General features: G+C 42.1%; 1 protein-coding gene across 11 annotated transcripts in view; it reads left to right on the plus strand.

Moving 5' to 3' along the window:
- NRG3 (neuregulin 3) overlaps positions 1 to 15,951 on the plus strand; it is a 938,337-nt gene that overhangs the window by 228,122 nt on the left and 694,264 nt on the right. The window lies entirely within an intron of this gene.

Here is a 15,951-nt window from a genome sequence, read left to right on the forward strand (position 1 = left end):
TTATGATGACAAGGCACAGAGAGTATGCAGAGATTTAATTTAAATCAATACCTCATCTAGTCTGATTAATGCTCTTTATTTTTCGCCCCTTTATGGAAATTTTCACATTAGTATTCTTTGAAGTTGGAAGGACTGAAGAATAAATCTGCTTTGACTGCCTTGCGAAGGAGCACTTTAACCCGTCTGTACCTTCATGGTTCTTCTGTATAAAGGAGAGGATGACGGTGTTCCTGCTTACTTCATGGGATGTCAGGAATATTTAATGTGATGATATATGTGTGAGTTTTTTGCCGATCTTAGATGTTACCATAAGTGTTATGGTATCCAGAGCAAAAGAGGGCCTTATTTTGCCTGTTCATGCAAGCCTAGGCTGGAGTCCACAGGTGGCCGTAAGGAGAGTGTCCTGGTCTCAGGATGAAGTGGAACCCAGGCTTGGCTTCAGTCTTCCTCTGTAGCATGTGGTCAAAAGTTTGAGTGAAATTTCAGATCCTGCATGGGCACCACTGTGGTGGGGAAGTTGTTTGGAATTGCTTTTCAATCTCTGAGCGGAAACAAGCCTTTCCTGAAGTTTCCATGCCAGGGCCCTGACCCTTGGAGGAGACTGGAGGGCCATGTGGCTTCAGCTGCATGAGGAGGTGGCTGCAGAGCTCTCCGTTCGGTGAAGTGCGTGTGATCGGACAGCAGACTCAGGACATAGACGAGGACAGACCTGAGACTTGAACCCAGGAGCGGCGTCCTTCTCTTTAGAAGGCACACCTAGTTTTCTTACTGCTTTGTTTGTTGGTTGGCTGTCTCCCTTGATGAAAAATTTATAACTTTTAGAATGTGGAAGATAAGCAGAACCACGGCGTATGTTCTGCACTGTCCTGTGCTGCCTGCCTGTGCTCTGGTACGATCTCAGCCTTTCATTCTTCTGAGACACCATCTGTGTGTACCCTCCATCTCTCCGACCCACGCTCTTCCTGAATGGACAGCCTCTGCTCTGACACTCTCATGTGATGGCCAGAGATGTGATATCCAAACTCAGATAACATTTTGGACTCAGGAGTTTTGGGAACTTGCTTGTGAACATGCAGCATAAGTCTGGGTAGAAGGGGCAAGTGGCACCCTTGCCTCTTTGTTAGCTGGTACCAGAACTTCTTGCAAAAGTCAGCCTTTCCTGAAGTCTCCGCCTGCCCCAGCCCGTCTCCGCCTGTCCCGGGGGAGGACTCCCCAGCCTGCACTGTCAGCACAGCCACCGGTCATCAGCTCTCCAGAGACACAGACAGGCGTCCCCACATCCCCACCCTGTTCCACACTTCCTGTCTCCTGTCCCCGTGGGTGCTTGGGGCTCAACTCCAGAGACAAGGTAAAGGACATCCTGTCCTCTTCATCAGAGGCAGTGTAAGTGCTTCGTTCTCAAATCATGGAGTGGGTTAGCTAGAAAAAGCCTCAAAAATCAATTCAACTACTGGGAATGTATGGATGAGAAAATTGAAGCCCATAAATGAGATGTGTCTTGGCCAGGGTCGTAGTGTTGACTAATGACGGAGCCGGGCTTCTGTTCGTGTCTGCTCACTAGCCGGTGGCCTTCCTTCTAGGCAGTATATAAATGTGTGCTGGGCTGTATCCACTTCCAGACAATCATCCTTATTAATAATGCACCATCATTTAAGGGTATGTACATAATGGCATCGTGTTTATTTCCTTTATTGATCATTATTAATATTTCAGTGCTATTTCATTTTTTTCTAAGAACTTTATCATAGATGGCCATGCATGTCTTTGGGATCTCATCTTAAAAATGTGTCTTCAGGAACTCAGTTTGTGGCTTGAAAAAGAAGAGATGCTTTTTAGTAGTTGGTAGAAAATGACATATGAATTCCTTAGATTAAAACTCACTTCCAGTGTTCCTTCCCAGTCAGTGCCTTCAGTATACCACAGAAAACCATTTCTAGGTTAGATTATGATAAGGAAATGCCTTTTGCATTCATTGTGGAATGAATGAAAGATTTAGATCTTCAGTTCTACATGGAACAGATTTACAGAGAGCATTAAAATCCTTTACCTTGGCATTTCTGATGACCATCATTTTGATAACCTTTGAGTCATGGGTTGTTGATTAAAAATACCTTTTATGCCTCTAACTCAAAATGTACTCAGAAACATTTTTAAGAGCTTTAATTTCCAATTTCTTCACTGCGTCCCTCCAAGGAATCGGAATAAACAGATTAGCTTTTCCACCTTGAGTTTACAATTAGGGACCGGAACGATCCAGCCAGTTGCAAGCATGCTGATGATAAAAGCACACCATGCATATGCTGTCTTCTTAATTTGCTGAGGACTTCAGTACCCTAAAAATTCGACATGATGTTCTCAATGCACAGTATTCCTGCAAAGCCAGAGACTGCATGGTCAGAGGGCTCATTACATCTTCAGGTTCCAGCAACATTTCTGATTGTTTATCATACACATGGTGAGTTTAAAGTTAGTTTTAGAACTCCCGTCATCTTTGGTCCCTTGTCTCCACTCTGGATTTCGAATTTCAGACCTTTTGAGATCATTCTGTATGTGTATGTAAAGATGTGAAGAAGAAAGGGGGTGGCAGATAAGACTCTTGAGATCCCCAGTCAGGAGTGGGATTTTAGAACCAACAACCTGCTCTGAGCTGTATGTTGTAAGAAGATAAAAATGTGATATTTGAATTCACACTGAGCACCTAGCGCCAGAGTATTAACCAGATGCATGAAATGTAACTGCTTTCCACTTTGGATTATTTTAACTGATTTCAGGCATACTTGCAAATGCAGCTCCTGCTAGCACATTTCCTGTGTTTGAGGAAAAATTATGATGAATAAGGAGGTTTGTGCAGGAATTGTTGGAGGTTCTGCAGCTGCTTTCAGGGCAGAAATAACTGTTCGGTGGCCTTGTCTGATTAATTATTTAGACACATTAATACACAATTCAGGTCATTGCCCCTTAGAGCTAATTGATTCGAGAAAATGGTCATTTGTGAGATTGAAATAACAGAATTCACGTCCTTTTTCAGGATCATTTGTGCCAACATAACAACTTAGGTAAAGAGCAGTAAGCATTTATTATACACCCACTGTGTGCCTGGGGCTTGAGCGTTGTGGTCATAGGAATGGAAAGTCACAGATCAGTGACGTTGAAGCTTTATAATATAATGGGGTTAAGTTAACCAGCATCTGTTTCACGTATCAACCAAATTTATCGTTCCGTCGATGCTTTCTCCTCTAACTCAGAATGATCCCTATTCCTACCTTGGTTAAGTACAGTTAAAATTTCAAATTTAGACTTCTGATATTTTCTTATCATTTAGAAATGGATAAAAAGGTCAAAAGAAAACAAAATAATAATTGGCTTTCTGTTTTTTTGTCCCCTGAAGTTCAGTTTTCACTGGCCTCTATAGCAAATGATAATTTTCTAGATTGCCTCTAAACAGAACTAAATTATCTAGACTTCTCTTTTATCCAAATAAATGTTTTTCTGTTGAACTAAAGTGTGTGTGTGTGTGTTTGTGTGTGTGTGTGTTGTTTTACTTATCCACCCCCCATACTTACTTGAAACATTTTTTAGGGGGAAAGAAAAAACTTCTTTAGAAAACACAAAATGCCCAAAGGTAAGACACGTGTATTCAGTGTGAAAGACATAATTAGTAACAAGTGTAGATGTTCACTTCTCAAGTCAACTTATGACATTGGTTTACTTATAAAAAGACATCTCTTCACAGTAAAGCAGACAAGACCAATTGGTGCTGTCTCCTTGGCCTCCACTCGTGCTATTCCTAGAATGATAATACAATATGCTTTATTGTGGATCTGAAACCTACTTGTAAGTAATACCGAACTCCGTATCAGGAAAATCCAAGGTGAAGTGGAAATTTGTTTCCTGGTGACGCCGGTGTTTTCTGCTTAGGAAGCTGTGGCACTGTGTCGTGGACATTGCTTCTAATTAGCAAGCTTCTGAAATACGGTTCCTCATTGAGCAAAATGGTCATTCCATGCGTAACTGGTTTCAGCAATACCTTACTGTTTCTGGTTATTAATTTGCGTTTAAGATGTGTCAGCATCTTTGACTGACTGAACCAACATGGAAAACACAGAACAGTTTATAAATGACACCATCATGCTTCAATATATTTGTGCTTTATGACATTATATCACATGAAAGATTCTGACTTCCTTGTACTTGATGTAACTGACAATGTTAGAATGCTAGGACTGTGGCAGTGTTTGTTGCTTTAATTGTACTGAACTAACTAGATACAAGTAGGTTATTCATGAAGCTTACAGCTACGTTCTCACTGTCCTGACTCTAAATGATATTGCTGTTATTCTTGTTTTATTTTTGTTTTTCTTTTGGAGGCATCGAGCGAGCATTCTCAATATTATGACAGTTACACTATTGTTGAAGTCTTTAAGGAGAGAATAAATATGCAAATAACATTCTGGAATAACATTCTGGAAGGGACTAACTCTAAGCCAAAGTGAGTAGTGCAGCACACACAGAGAAGTATGATTATTTCCTTTGAAGATTCCATTTATTAGAAGAGAGGGGAAGCACTGAACTTGAAAATACCCCCATCCCCAAATCATATTTTGCTTCATCTTTAGTTTAAAATCCTTTATATTAGAAGGTTAGATGAACATTAAGGCAGTGTGCAGTTATCAGAACAATATTTTAAATATTGATGTTTAGATGAAATCACCAGATGTATAAGCCAATCTCTGAACATTTTTTGTAGTGTCTCTAAGGTTTCATGAGATTTTTAGTTCTTGTTCAAATATGATCTCGCACCTGAATCAAAAACTGCATACCCTATTTTTCTGCCAAGTTTTGGGGTAGAGGTCAATACTTTTGGCTAAGCTAATAAGAAATGTGTTCATCAGGGTAACAGATCAACAGGCTTTATAGTGGAATTGATAAAAAATATTTCTAGTATATATGTTAATTTTTAATAGTGAACTCTGTTATTTCTGTTAGGATTCAAACTCCCTAGTTAACCATCTACACACCTCCATTCACTCGTTATTTTATTGATTGGTCATTCATTTCAGATCTATAGAAATTCTCACTCTTTATCTGAATTTGAACTCATTTTGTATCTTTCTTAGCTGTTAGAGAATGCTCTAAGCATTTCCAAGGCCGAGGTCCCATTTGACAGTGGCTTCCCAATCAGTAATTATATGCGCAAAGCCAAACACACTGAAGAGTGCACTCTTTAAACTGTCAATTTGTTGGAACTTGGACAAATTGTCTTTAAATCGGCTGATACAGTTTTGTTCGACAGTGGCATTTTATTTATTAATTCGTTTTATTAAGCTGCTTTCCAAAAATTAAGACACAAGAATAATTTATGACTTCTAGTCTCAGCAGAAATAAAATAATGTCAGTCTGTCTCTTGGCACACCAGACTCCACACTTCCATCAAATGGGTGTCATTTTATACTAATAAAATCTCTGTAAGTGTAGTTTAAAAAAGACCTTCAAATATAGAACACTGGCCATGTTAGCCTTGCCTAGGTTTATTTTCATTGTGTGTAAATGGGTGCATGTCAATTCTGTAATTTCTTTGACTTGTCAGTTTTCATTATGTGGAAATATCTGCGCCCATGTGTATGTATATGCACATACATGTGGATATATGCGTATATATGTGGGTATGTGTGTGTGTGTGTGTGTGTGTGTGTGTGTGTGTATGCTTTATATAAGGCAGTATGGCAGTATTGTGGGCCCAGGTGAAGGACATCTCTGTCTTTCCAAGAAGAGAGAGAGAACAATCTTCCTGAAAAGTGGCATTTACTAGAGTGAAGCATGGAGAATGAAAAAGGATTAAGCCTCCAACAGGTAGACTTTACTCTCTTACTATCATAGGATTATATGGGAGCATAATCCAATTTGTGCTTAAAATTCATAGACTTCCTCTCTGTTCTTTCAGTGATGCAGAGGAGGGATTTCTACAGATTTCTCCCATGGCACATGTGCTTTTTAGATGACTCATTGGAACTACACACTTCCCAGGCATTTGGGCCATCATTTTATGCCGGGCTGAAGGAGCTGTTTTGTTCCTGCGACCTGCAGACTGAAGGTCAGATTGGGAGTCTCCTGCCACATGGGGCCCATTTACTTTGCCCTTCTGTACCTGCGGACTGTGGAGTTGGATTTCCGAGAAAGAAGGCTGAAGGAAATCATCATTTGGCAAACACTCTGCTGATTGCATCTTTTCCCTTCGAGCCCCACCTCACAGGCCTGATTTTTTGACTCAGTGATGGTGAATCCACATGTCTGTTAATTACAGAACTGTTGTCTCCTGGGAAGTAGCTTTAGAGTGTTGACCCCCCAAACCTGTCATAGCATTTCTCACACACACACACACACACACACACAGAGTGATTCTAGGTTTTTACAAGTTGCATAAACTCTGCCAAATCATCATGGATACTGGAATTCCTTCCAGTCGCTTTTGTTGTAAATAAGTACTGCTGAAATTTAAAAAGCAGAATTAGTGAGTAACTGATCTTTTCCTCAATAAACATTTACGTCCTTAAGCTATGCCACTAACCAGATACGTGAACACCCTGAGTGGGCAGCTCAGTGGGTGCTACCCTGATGCGCTTCAGCTGTTCCTTGTCTCCTCTTCCAAAGGGGCATGCTTTTCTGTGTGTGGTTTCCCAATTGCTGCTGCCTTTTTAGCATTTATTGACCCAACCAGAGGTTCTCACACTTCTATGCTGCTTGAAAAGAGAAACAAAGAGCATATTTAAAAAGCATACTGTCAGACCCCACCCATATGTACCCTGAATCAGTCGTTACAGGGTGAGGCCAAGAACCTGCATTTTATCAAGCTTTACTGGTCGTTCCTACCTAATTCATCTAGCAATATCCTGTTGTGGAACACTGGGGGAAAATGTGGCTTCAGGATTACTTACCCCGAAGCTTTGTATTCCTGGCATGAAGTGGTTGTGAATGCTGATGGCTGTTGCGTTAGTTGATCCTTGCAAATGTAGCGGTACTTAGTCTGCTGTCTAATGTCTTATCCTCTTGGGGAAAACAAGCAAACACACGCACACACGCACGCACACACACACGCACGGAGGAGAATTGGCTGAAATAGTAGGCAGTCAGACAGGACGGTGCCAGGCATCCCCAAGGAAGGCAGAACTGGTCCTGAGAATTCTGGGGTTCAGACTGTGGTCATGGACCCAGAGAGAGGGTGAGCGTGGGTGTACGCTGGGAACAGTGGGGACATGTGCTTCCAGTTGCTGCCTCTCTTTTGCATGTGAATTTCTACGTTTATACAGGACTTGGGTTGTACAGAAATAGGGTCCCATTGGGCATCTATTATTCTGTGTTCAGCTAAGTTCAGGGAAGGATCAGTAAACATGACAAGGCATTAGGGACCATAAGGAAGAAGACATTTACAGTAGAAAGTTCTTTGACAAAAATGTTGTCTCTTTCCAGGAGGTGCTAGGGGCTGGCCTACTGGGAGAGGTTCCAGAGTCAGGAAAACTGTGTGTGATTCCTGTTTTTAAGACCACAGAGACCAAGAAGCTCCAAAAGCAGAAGAGTAATGAATGATGTCAACTTAGGCAAGGCAGTCGTTGAAGATACAGACTAATTTCCAAGGGCTGCAAAGACCAGGAGGCCAAAGGCAGGTTCTGGGGTTGAGGCACAGAGCCAGGAATCCAGGAAGCAGGGAGAGGAGACCACATACACATGAAATGAGGACAGTAAGGATGTGCCAGGGCTATTACTGAGAATTCGGACTGTCACTTACTCATGCGTAGGGTTTGAAATAGAATATAAATGAGTGGGTTTGAATGCCTCAAGGTGGGCCAAAGCTATTAGCCTTTTTGAGCATGATTAACTGCGCTGCTTTGCAGTGGATTACCGTGATTACATAATGTGCAGTTCAATCCAGTGGTTGGTGTAGTAAGCAAAGGGGTACCTATGTTGAAAGTTTCTGCCCACATTCTTGTTTAAAAGTTATCTCTTGTGTTTAATTTGTTCTAGGCAGCTACATCCGTTTGCATTAGTAGTTGGTCATCTGCTTGCGTGTTGGAGTCACTGTGATTTAGCGGAAAAACAGGGAACCTGGCGTCAGGTAGTCCTGGGACCTTCGTTTACTGTCACGTAGTCTAGTGTCTGTATAAATGGCACAATTTGCGTGTGCCTTGTAAGGGGTAAATGAAAGATCAGTTGCACCAGACTTAGAAATACTCTCGTGTTCAGAAACTACTGCGTTCTCCTTTTAAGCTCTAATAGTCCCCGCCTTCATGAAATTTGACTTCTTCACTTGGGACTTTAGTTTCATTACCTTGTCAGCCACTGTGTGGTTGATTTAAGGTATGTAAAGCAAGCGTCCCTCTATTCCGCAGCATGTTTCCACCCTGGCCACATCTCTCTTACATTGAGTGGTCTTTGAAGCGTCTCTCATGGGACTTGGCCCCCCTTGGGTCAGGAAAGCACCTGCTTCTGATGTCCCCCATGGTCACTTGTCCCGAGACTTGTGACCTGTGTCCTGATATGGGCAACACCGCCCAGGACCCCTGGCCAGCCTCCCCTTTGGTAAGGAATGGCCTCACTTAACATTTGTGACAATTAGCAACTATTCTAGGATGGTCTTTAGTTCAAGAAGAGTAGTTTCACAGGCTAATTAGGAAAGTGAAGACCTGTCATGAAACTCTGGGGAAACAAGTCAACTCTCTATCAGTCATTTTGGGAAAAGTAAACCTAGGAGAGCAGTGCCCAGCCCCTCCTGCACGGACACACATCACTTTCTTGAAAGGAAGTGGAAAGGCAGAGAAAGCTTGGCCTCTGGGTTCAGATCATCTGTGTGACTCCTGCTTCTACCACTGAAGATCTGGGTGGCATTTGTGACCTAAAGCTGAGCAGTGACTTCTGATCTTTTGTTTCCCTGAGGGTGAGGAGGGGGTAGAGAACACTTCTAACTGGTTTCTGGAAGGGCTGAATGGGATAATAATTGTAATGCACCCAAGACAGAGCTCGCGTACAATAAATGCCCGTCTCTCCTCTCTTTCCTCTTGCCTTTTGAGAATTGAGTGCATTTCTTTTATGGAAGTAACATTTCTATCTTTCTTACCTCACTTCATTTTTTAAACTACTGCTGTGCATATGGGACAGCAACCCGATAGCTAGTGAAGGGATGTGGCTTCAGAAGGGAAGCGGTGGTGTGTGCACTGCTTTGCGTGGCCCTGATGCTGCTGTGTGCACTGCTATTAAAATCTGTTGCTGAAGTGAAGCCATTCCCCTTGGTGTGGGCTGGCTCCCTGCATGGGCTAGAGCTGGATGTGGTATGTTTCCCCAGACCTCAGGCCACAAGGACTTGGTAAGCTGAAATGCCATGTTTGCTAGCCCTGGATGGAAAAATCATGCTTGCATTCATAAGCAAAGGGAAAAACCAAATATTTGCCTAGTATCTGACTGGTAAATATCAACAAGAGATACACTTTAGTGTACATGTGTAGCATATTGACTTCTTCTTGAAGCCCGAGTATTCTCCAGAGTACTCAGCTGTAAACTGGGAATGTGGAAGCTCATGTGTTCTCAAGAATTTTGTGAGAAGCAAGTGGACAATGTACATGAGAAGGAGCCCCAGGTGCTTGTATGATGGCTGTAGCATCACGTTAGAACACTGGGGTTTTATTATTGGTGTTATTCATCTTGTATTACATAGGGTTTTTTTCCCTTTGGCATCCACTTTATGTGTATCTTGAGAAGATCTATTACTAGTTTGATACGTGCTGTGAGCCAATCGCTTCGTTACTACTGCTCTGGTCCCATAGTAAACTGTAGCTGAAATGACTTGGCACATGTGGTCTTGTTCAGCTTAGCATAGGAAGCCTTTCATGGATAAGAGGGAAATGTCTAGAGCAAACTTGGAAAAATCCCAGAACATGGCTCTGCTGAACACACAGCAAGAGGTATTTTTTTTTTAATATTCTTTAGTGGTCATTCATGTCTCTCCAGAGGCCACTGAAACAGATCAAGAAGAACGAGGGTAAAGTGTTAGGTAACCTTGAAGGTCAGTGAACCATGCAGGACACACATGTGACTAGCCAATGCCTTGTCACTGGGGTGACAGCATGTTAAAATATTTGCTTCAAGTGGCCACCAGGAGCTATTTTATGACTGAGTTAAACCCCTCAAATCTTGACATAAGACATGTGTCAAGCTATTTATGATAGCACCCAGTCCAGGAAAGTCCTTTTTTCAACATTAACCATCAAGGCAAATATTTAAAATCTGCTTCTGTTTCTACCAAAGAGAACGCAGGGGCAGAGACTGTAAAGCAGGGTCACAGAACCCGCTTCTTTGCAGGTCCTACTAAAATCCAACTACAGGGCTAGAGAATTGTTGATAAACATTGCGTGTTTCAGTATTTTAGTATTTGTCTTACTTCAGATATCAGTCAATGGGTCTGGAATTTTATCCTGGAAATACATTGCTAGTGCTCTCTGTGTTACTTGTCTCGGCTCCTGAATTCTGATGTATCACCTCTAGTAAGTGAGCCGGTTGGTGTGCATGACGCAGGAGCTCCACAGGACTTAGCCATTCCAGAAGCGTGGACTGTTGAAATTCAGACCTCACGTACCATTTGGGTGACAAACTGTAAAGGCCAGTTCCCTGCCTAAAGACCTATAGAGCAATCATTTGCCATATGACTTTCCTCAGGAGCTTGTGCGTTCATGCTTTATGGGGAGATGCAGGTATGCTTCATTTATCTCGGTTCTTAAAATTCCTCAGTGGGTTACGGTGAAGTCCAATAATAATACTGACCGTAATATGCCTCGCTAATGCATGCAAACACACGGCAGTAGTTACTTCAACTTTGGTGCTTGGGATGGAGGAGGAGGTGGGAGGGAAAGAAAGGGGAGAGAGTTATCCATCACCTACTTGGCTTAAGCCTCTTATGACCTGATTGATGGGTAACCCCAGGCTGCTTACAAAGACAGCTGCTTTTTTCCCCATCACGGGGCTCTGGGATGTGGTTTAGACAGTTGACCAAGAGAGTAGGGGCTTCTCTGTTGGAGACTGAAGCCTGGTGGCAGGAGCTGACCAAAGTCCGAGGAGATTGGGCCCCAGCCAGTTACAGAAGGAAAGAACAGAGTGACAGTTACAGCTTAGTGGGAGTTCTAGGACCTGGACATTCACCCACAGGGGAGCCAGACCACTCTCCTAAGTGCCTGATCTGCCTTTCCAGATTTTCTCGGAATTCTTTAGGAACTGGGCAGGTCCAGTTTGCAGGTGGAAGGTCATCAGTATTTGTATCGGATCGAATTGGAGTAAGCAGGCAGCAGGAACCACTTACAAATAACTATCGTATACTGAATCCTGACCGTTCTCCCCCAGCAGTCAGACAGAACAGGTATTATCATCATCCTCATATTATAGGTGCAGAATCTGTGATTCGTCTCCGACCATAGCTGTAAGTGGTGCAGCTTGTATCTGAGCTCACATTTGATTTCCCCTGGGATCCTTAAACGCCGGATTCAGGCTTGATATGCCTGCCTCTGTAACGTGATAAACAAGGGAATCTGAAAGTTCGTAAGGTGGCTGCTTACCTAGTTGCCTTAGCTTAGGTTGCCCTCTGGACACCAGGAGCTTGACTCTAAGAGACACAACAGAGAAACATGGCCAAGCCATTTACCTGTCAAGTTATCTGTGGCATTCTTTGGTTCAGCTTCTTAAAGAGACAAACCCAGATTAATTGAGAAGACTCAATTCCATCCTTCTACTGAGAATAATGGTTTACTACCCTGCTAACTTTAACAGGAATATATACTGCAACCGAAAATATTATACTAATGGCAATACCTTTAGGTCCTTCTGATTAAAACCAATGAACTGAGGGGAACTTGCCCCAGCCTGGGACAGGTATTAGCTGTGCCCCAGATCTTTTGTGCAGGGAGGCCCATTTCTGAATTCATAGTACTCACCAGTAATCATGCATATAAAAAATATCAACCTCTGTTTAGAGATTTTACTCATTTATTTCTATGAATGCTCGATTTCCCTCCAAATAGCTCCGTAAGATGGTGGCTGCAGACTTCATTAACTCAACCTTCAGAATTCCTCCCAGTAGTTACATTCTCCGTTTTCTCTCTCTTTTACCCAAACAGGCTTTGCCAATAGTCGTGTTTTTTAATGGGTTCTCTGACACTATAGTCTAGGAAAAGGAAAATAATTTTAAAAGAAGTTTCCTGAGGCTCTGGAATTAACAAGCTGTTGGCATCACTGGCAGGTGCTTTACAGTGTATTCATCTTTGTTGGCTTCCTTACAGATTGTACGGTTAACAATTCCTTATACTGTGCTGTGTTCAGATTTTCTCCTGTGCTGGAAGTCAGAGCTTTGAAAATTTAGGATCCTGGAATTGTTGACTATTCTCATTAGAAAGGTTTTTATGAATTCATTCAGTTCAAAGTATCACTGATGTTTGAATCTTTTCTGACCTCTGGTTGACACTTTCATTGTCGGGGAATTTACTTCCATTTCTCCCCCATCTGCCATTTAATCAGGGATGTTTAAAAGGTTTTGACTGAAAGGTCTTTACCTTAAACTGCAATATCTTGCCTTGCAGTTTCTACCTATTTTTTCCTGGCTGTTCTCTTTGCATCTGGGAAAGTGGTTCTCAGACATGAATGTGCGTCAGAATCACCAGGAGGGTAAAACACAGATTACTGTGCTCCACCATAGAATTTCTGATTTTCCACAAATCTGAGGAGAGACTGGAAACACTGCATTTCTAACACATCCCTGGGTTATGCTGATGATACTGGTTCTCAATTTGAGAATCTCTGATCTAGAATTTGTCTTCATCTTTCAAAACCCTTAAACTTATTCAAGTTTACTCAGCCTTTCAAAACCTGAGAAGATGCCTTTTTCCCTCCTAGCCAGGATTCCTTCTGTTAACCCCAGTTCCTTCTTTTGAGTCCATGGCTTCTAAACCATGTCACCATGCCCTTGCCTTCATTTGCCTATCAGTCACTGGACTTCAGGGGGCCAAGCAGATAACATAAATGAGTTAGAACTGCTGACTTTTCACACAACTGAGCAGGCCCCACCTAAAGCATTCTCATGTCATTTTTTTCAAGCACCAAACCTGCTTAATAAAATTTGCTTCCCAGTTGAATTTGACCCCAGGGGATAATAGATTGGAGCCTGAGGGTACAGTAATTAAAATGGACCAGAAAGGGATGCGTAAGTCTTGAGTATCAAGTTACTATTCACAGTTGTTTGATTTTCTTTTACATGAAACCGATTCTAAAAATAACTTTTCACAACATTAGAAATAGCTGTCTGATTAAGTATCCACTTCCCTAATTATGAGATCAATACGTATCTCATATTGATACAGCCCTGAGATAAATAAGAGAGTGAAAAAGCAAATATAATTGATTAGCTGGGCCACCCTAACTTGTTTTTCTTATTCTTTTCTCTTTTTTGGGCCACTATTTAAAATTTAATTGTTATATTATGTTTCCAGATGTTGATTTCAGACATTTTATCATGTACTTTATTGCCCATAAGCAATTTCTGTTATTTATGAAATGGACTTTTTATGTTTCTTGGACATAGGAAAATCAGTTAAAATGGAGCAAATATTTTTGAAACATAACCAGATTTTTGTCTGTGTTTTCCCAGAAAGTTCCTCCATGGAAATATGTGGCCTGGGAGTTGAACCTAATGCTTTCTGTGTAAGATATTAACAGCCTTATAGTGTATGCTGGGAATTTAGAAAACTGATATTTTTGCTAGAGATTCTTAGGGGAATGTCAGCTTAATAAGTGGGCTACATGTTTCCTCAGGGTTTCTATTGCACATAATACACACTGTTTTTGTGCAGATATGGACAAACTCTGGTCCATAGTCCAGTTCTGGCCCTCCCCTGAGTTTTACCTTGTCTCCAGCTCGTTTTCTGTTGTCCTAGGGTGGATGTAGAACGGAACAGAACCGGCAGATCTTTAACTGTAGTCCTCAAGTGAGGCAAAATCCACTCTCGATCAGCTGAGAGGATGCAAGTCTGCGGCAGTATCGGTATAGGCGGGGCTGATTTTCAGCTCACAGAGCACCTGTCCCTCTGTACTCCCTGCTGCTCCCATCAATCTGACCCCTCCTTTGGGGACCCTCGCACTGCCATATGGTCCAGCAGCTAAAGGGTTAACACGCACCACAGCTGCAACCTTCCAGAACCCTTTTCCAGGTCTATTCAGATGGGGCAGTGGTCTAGCCACTGCAGGTTGGTAAATATTTTAGATATCATCCCTTGGCAGGAGATGAAGACTTGAAAGTAGCCAGGAGCCAGCAAGGGATGCAGATGTGTGAGTGTGGCTGGTGGGGCGCTCCTGCCCTGCGGAGAGGGGGCAGCTCCGGAGCTGCCCACTCCTTTTGTGGCCACACTGGGGCGGCCCGTTCTCTGATCTCTGAAGAGGCCCTCAGAGACTAGAGGGTTTTTTGTTTGTTTTTTGACGTCTCTGGATTTTCAAAAACTTGCTCATTAAAGCAAGAACCAGACCCTGCAGCCTAAAACAGACCAACCAACCAACCAACAAATGAAGCCTCTATGAGCTGACAAGGACGGACGTCACATACTGCAGAACAGAGGGCACCTGGACGCTCAGATCACTTCATGAAACAGTAAAATACCTGCCTTTCATCTGTTTCTAATGCTGACCAAGGCTGTCGATGCCAGAGTTTTAAGTCTTCAAGAGCAACATGCCAAATTTCATAGAATAGAGTTTTTCTAAGCTAGGACCTTTTCTGTCTCTATCTTTTATCATTGTGTATATCAAAATAATGATACAGAAAGAAAAAGATTGAAAAAAAAACTACTTATGTTTTGAAGTTGTTCTATTTTAGAAAACAGAATCTCGACAAAACCTGAGCCTTGTTAGGAAAAAAAAAAAGGCAAAATGACAAAGCAATACTTTGCAGAAAGCCTAGATGGGGTTTTCAATCACCTTGTACAAAACGCAGCAAAAAATGTATGCTAAGGATCAGAAGTAGGCAGTGCTCAAAAAACCAAACCAAAACAAAAACCAAATGCACACACCAAGCTTAGCAAAGGGGCCGAGCCAGAGAGGCATATAAAAGAGGCTGAGGAAAGGGGGTCAGGAAGCTGGACTCTTGCACAAGCTGGTTCTCGCTCGGCCTTGTAAGTATCTGTTGCAGTACCCAGCACATGGACGTCACTGTGTATTTGAACTGAAATAATGCATGACCAAGGGTCAACGAGAAAAGGTCTCCAGGTATAGATGACTGGAAACGTTTTATTTTATTTTATTATTATTTTTCAGTAAGTGAAAGAAAGGCTGCCTACTTCTCGTCATTGGAACCTTACACAGAGGAAAGGCTCGCGAGACACCGGGGGATGAAAAAGATCTGACGGGAGGCTGGGATCACAGCTCCTTCTTAGACCAGAACCTCTCCCTACTCTCCTTTTCTGATTTCCTATTTGTGTCTTTTTCTCCCTGTTCTCCATTTTTACAGACTCGCTGATGTTAACTCTGTTGGAAGGTTGTCTGTTGTTTGTAAGTGGCATTTAGATTAGGTGTTGGCTTTTATAAAGTCTCATCCTCTCTGGTCTTCATGGATGAAGTGGGTGAGCTGAACCTCCTCTCATAGTATTAGAATGATCTGAATTTAGCTATGTACTTACCTTTACTGGTATGCCGTATATTTTTATGTTACTAATTAGCATTCTTTCATTTCAGTTTGAAGTATTCATTTCAGCAGTTCTTGTAAAGCAGGCCTACTGGTGGTGAACTCTCTCAGCTCTTGATTGTTTGGGAAAGTTTATATCTCCATTTGTGCAAGACAGCTTTGTAGGATAGCGTATTCTTGGTTGGCATTTTTTTTTTAACACTTTAAATACATCATCTTTAAAGATTCTCTTTGTATTTGATGTTTGACAGTTTGTTTTTATT

The sequence above is a fragment of the Camelus bactrianus genome, chromosome 11, assembly GCF_048773025.1.
Source record: "Camelus bactrianus isolate YW-2024 breed Bactrian camel chromosome 11, ASM4877302v1, whole genome shotgun sequence".
NCBI lineage: Eukaryota > Metazoa > Chordata > Mammalia > Artiodactyla > Camelidae > Camelus > Camelus bactrianus.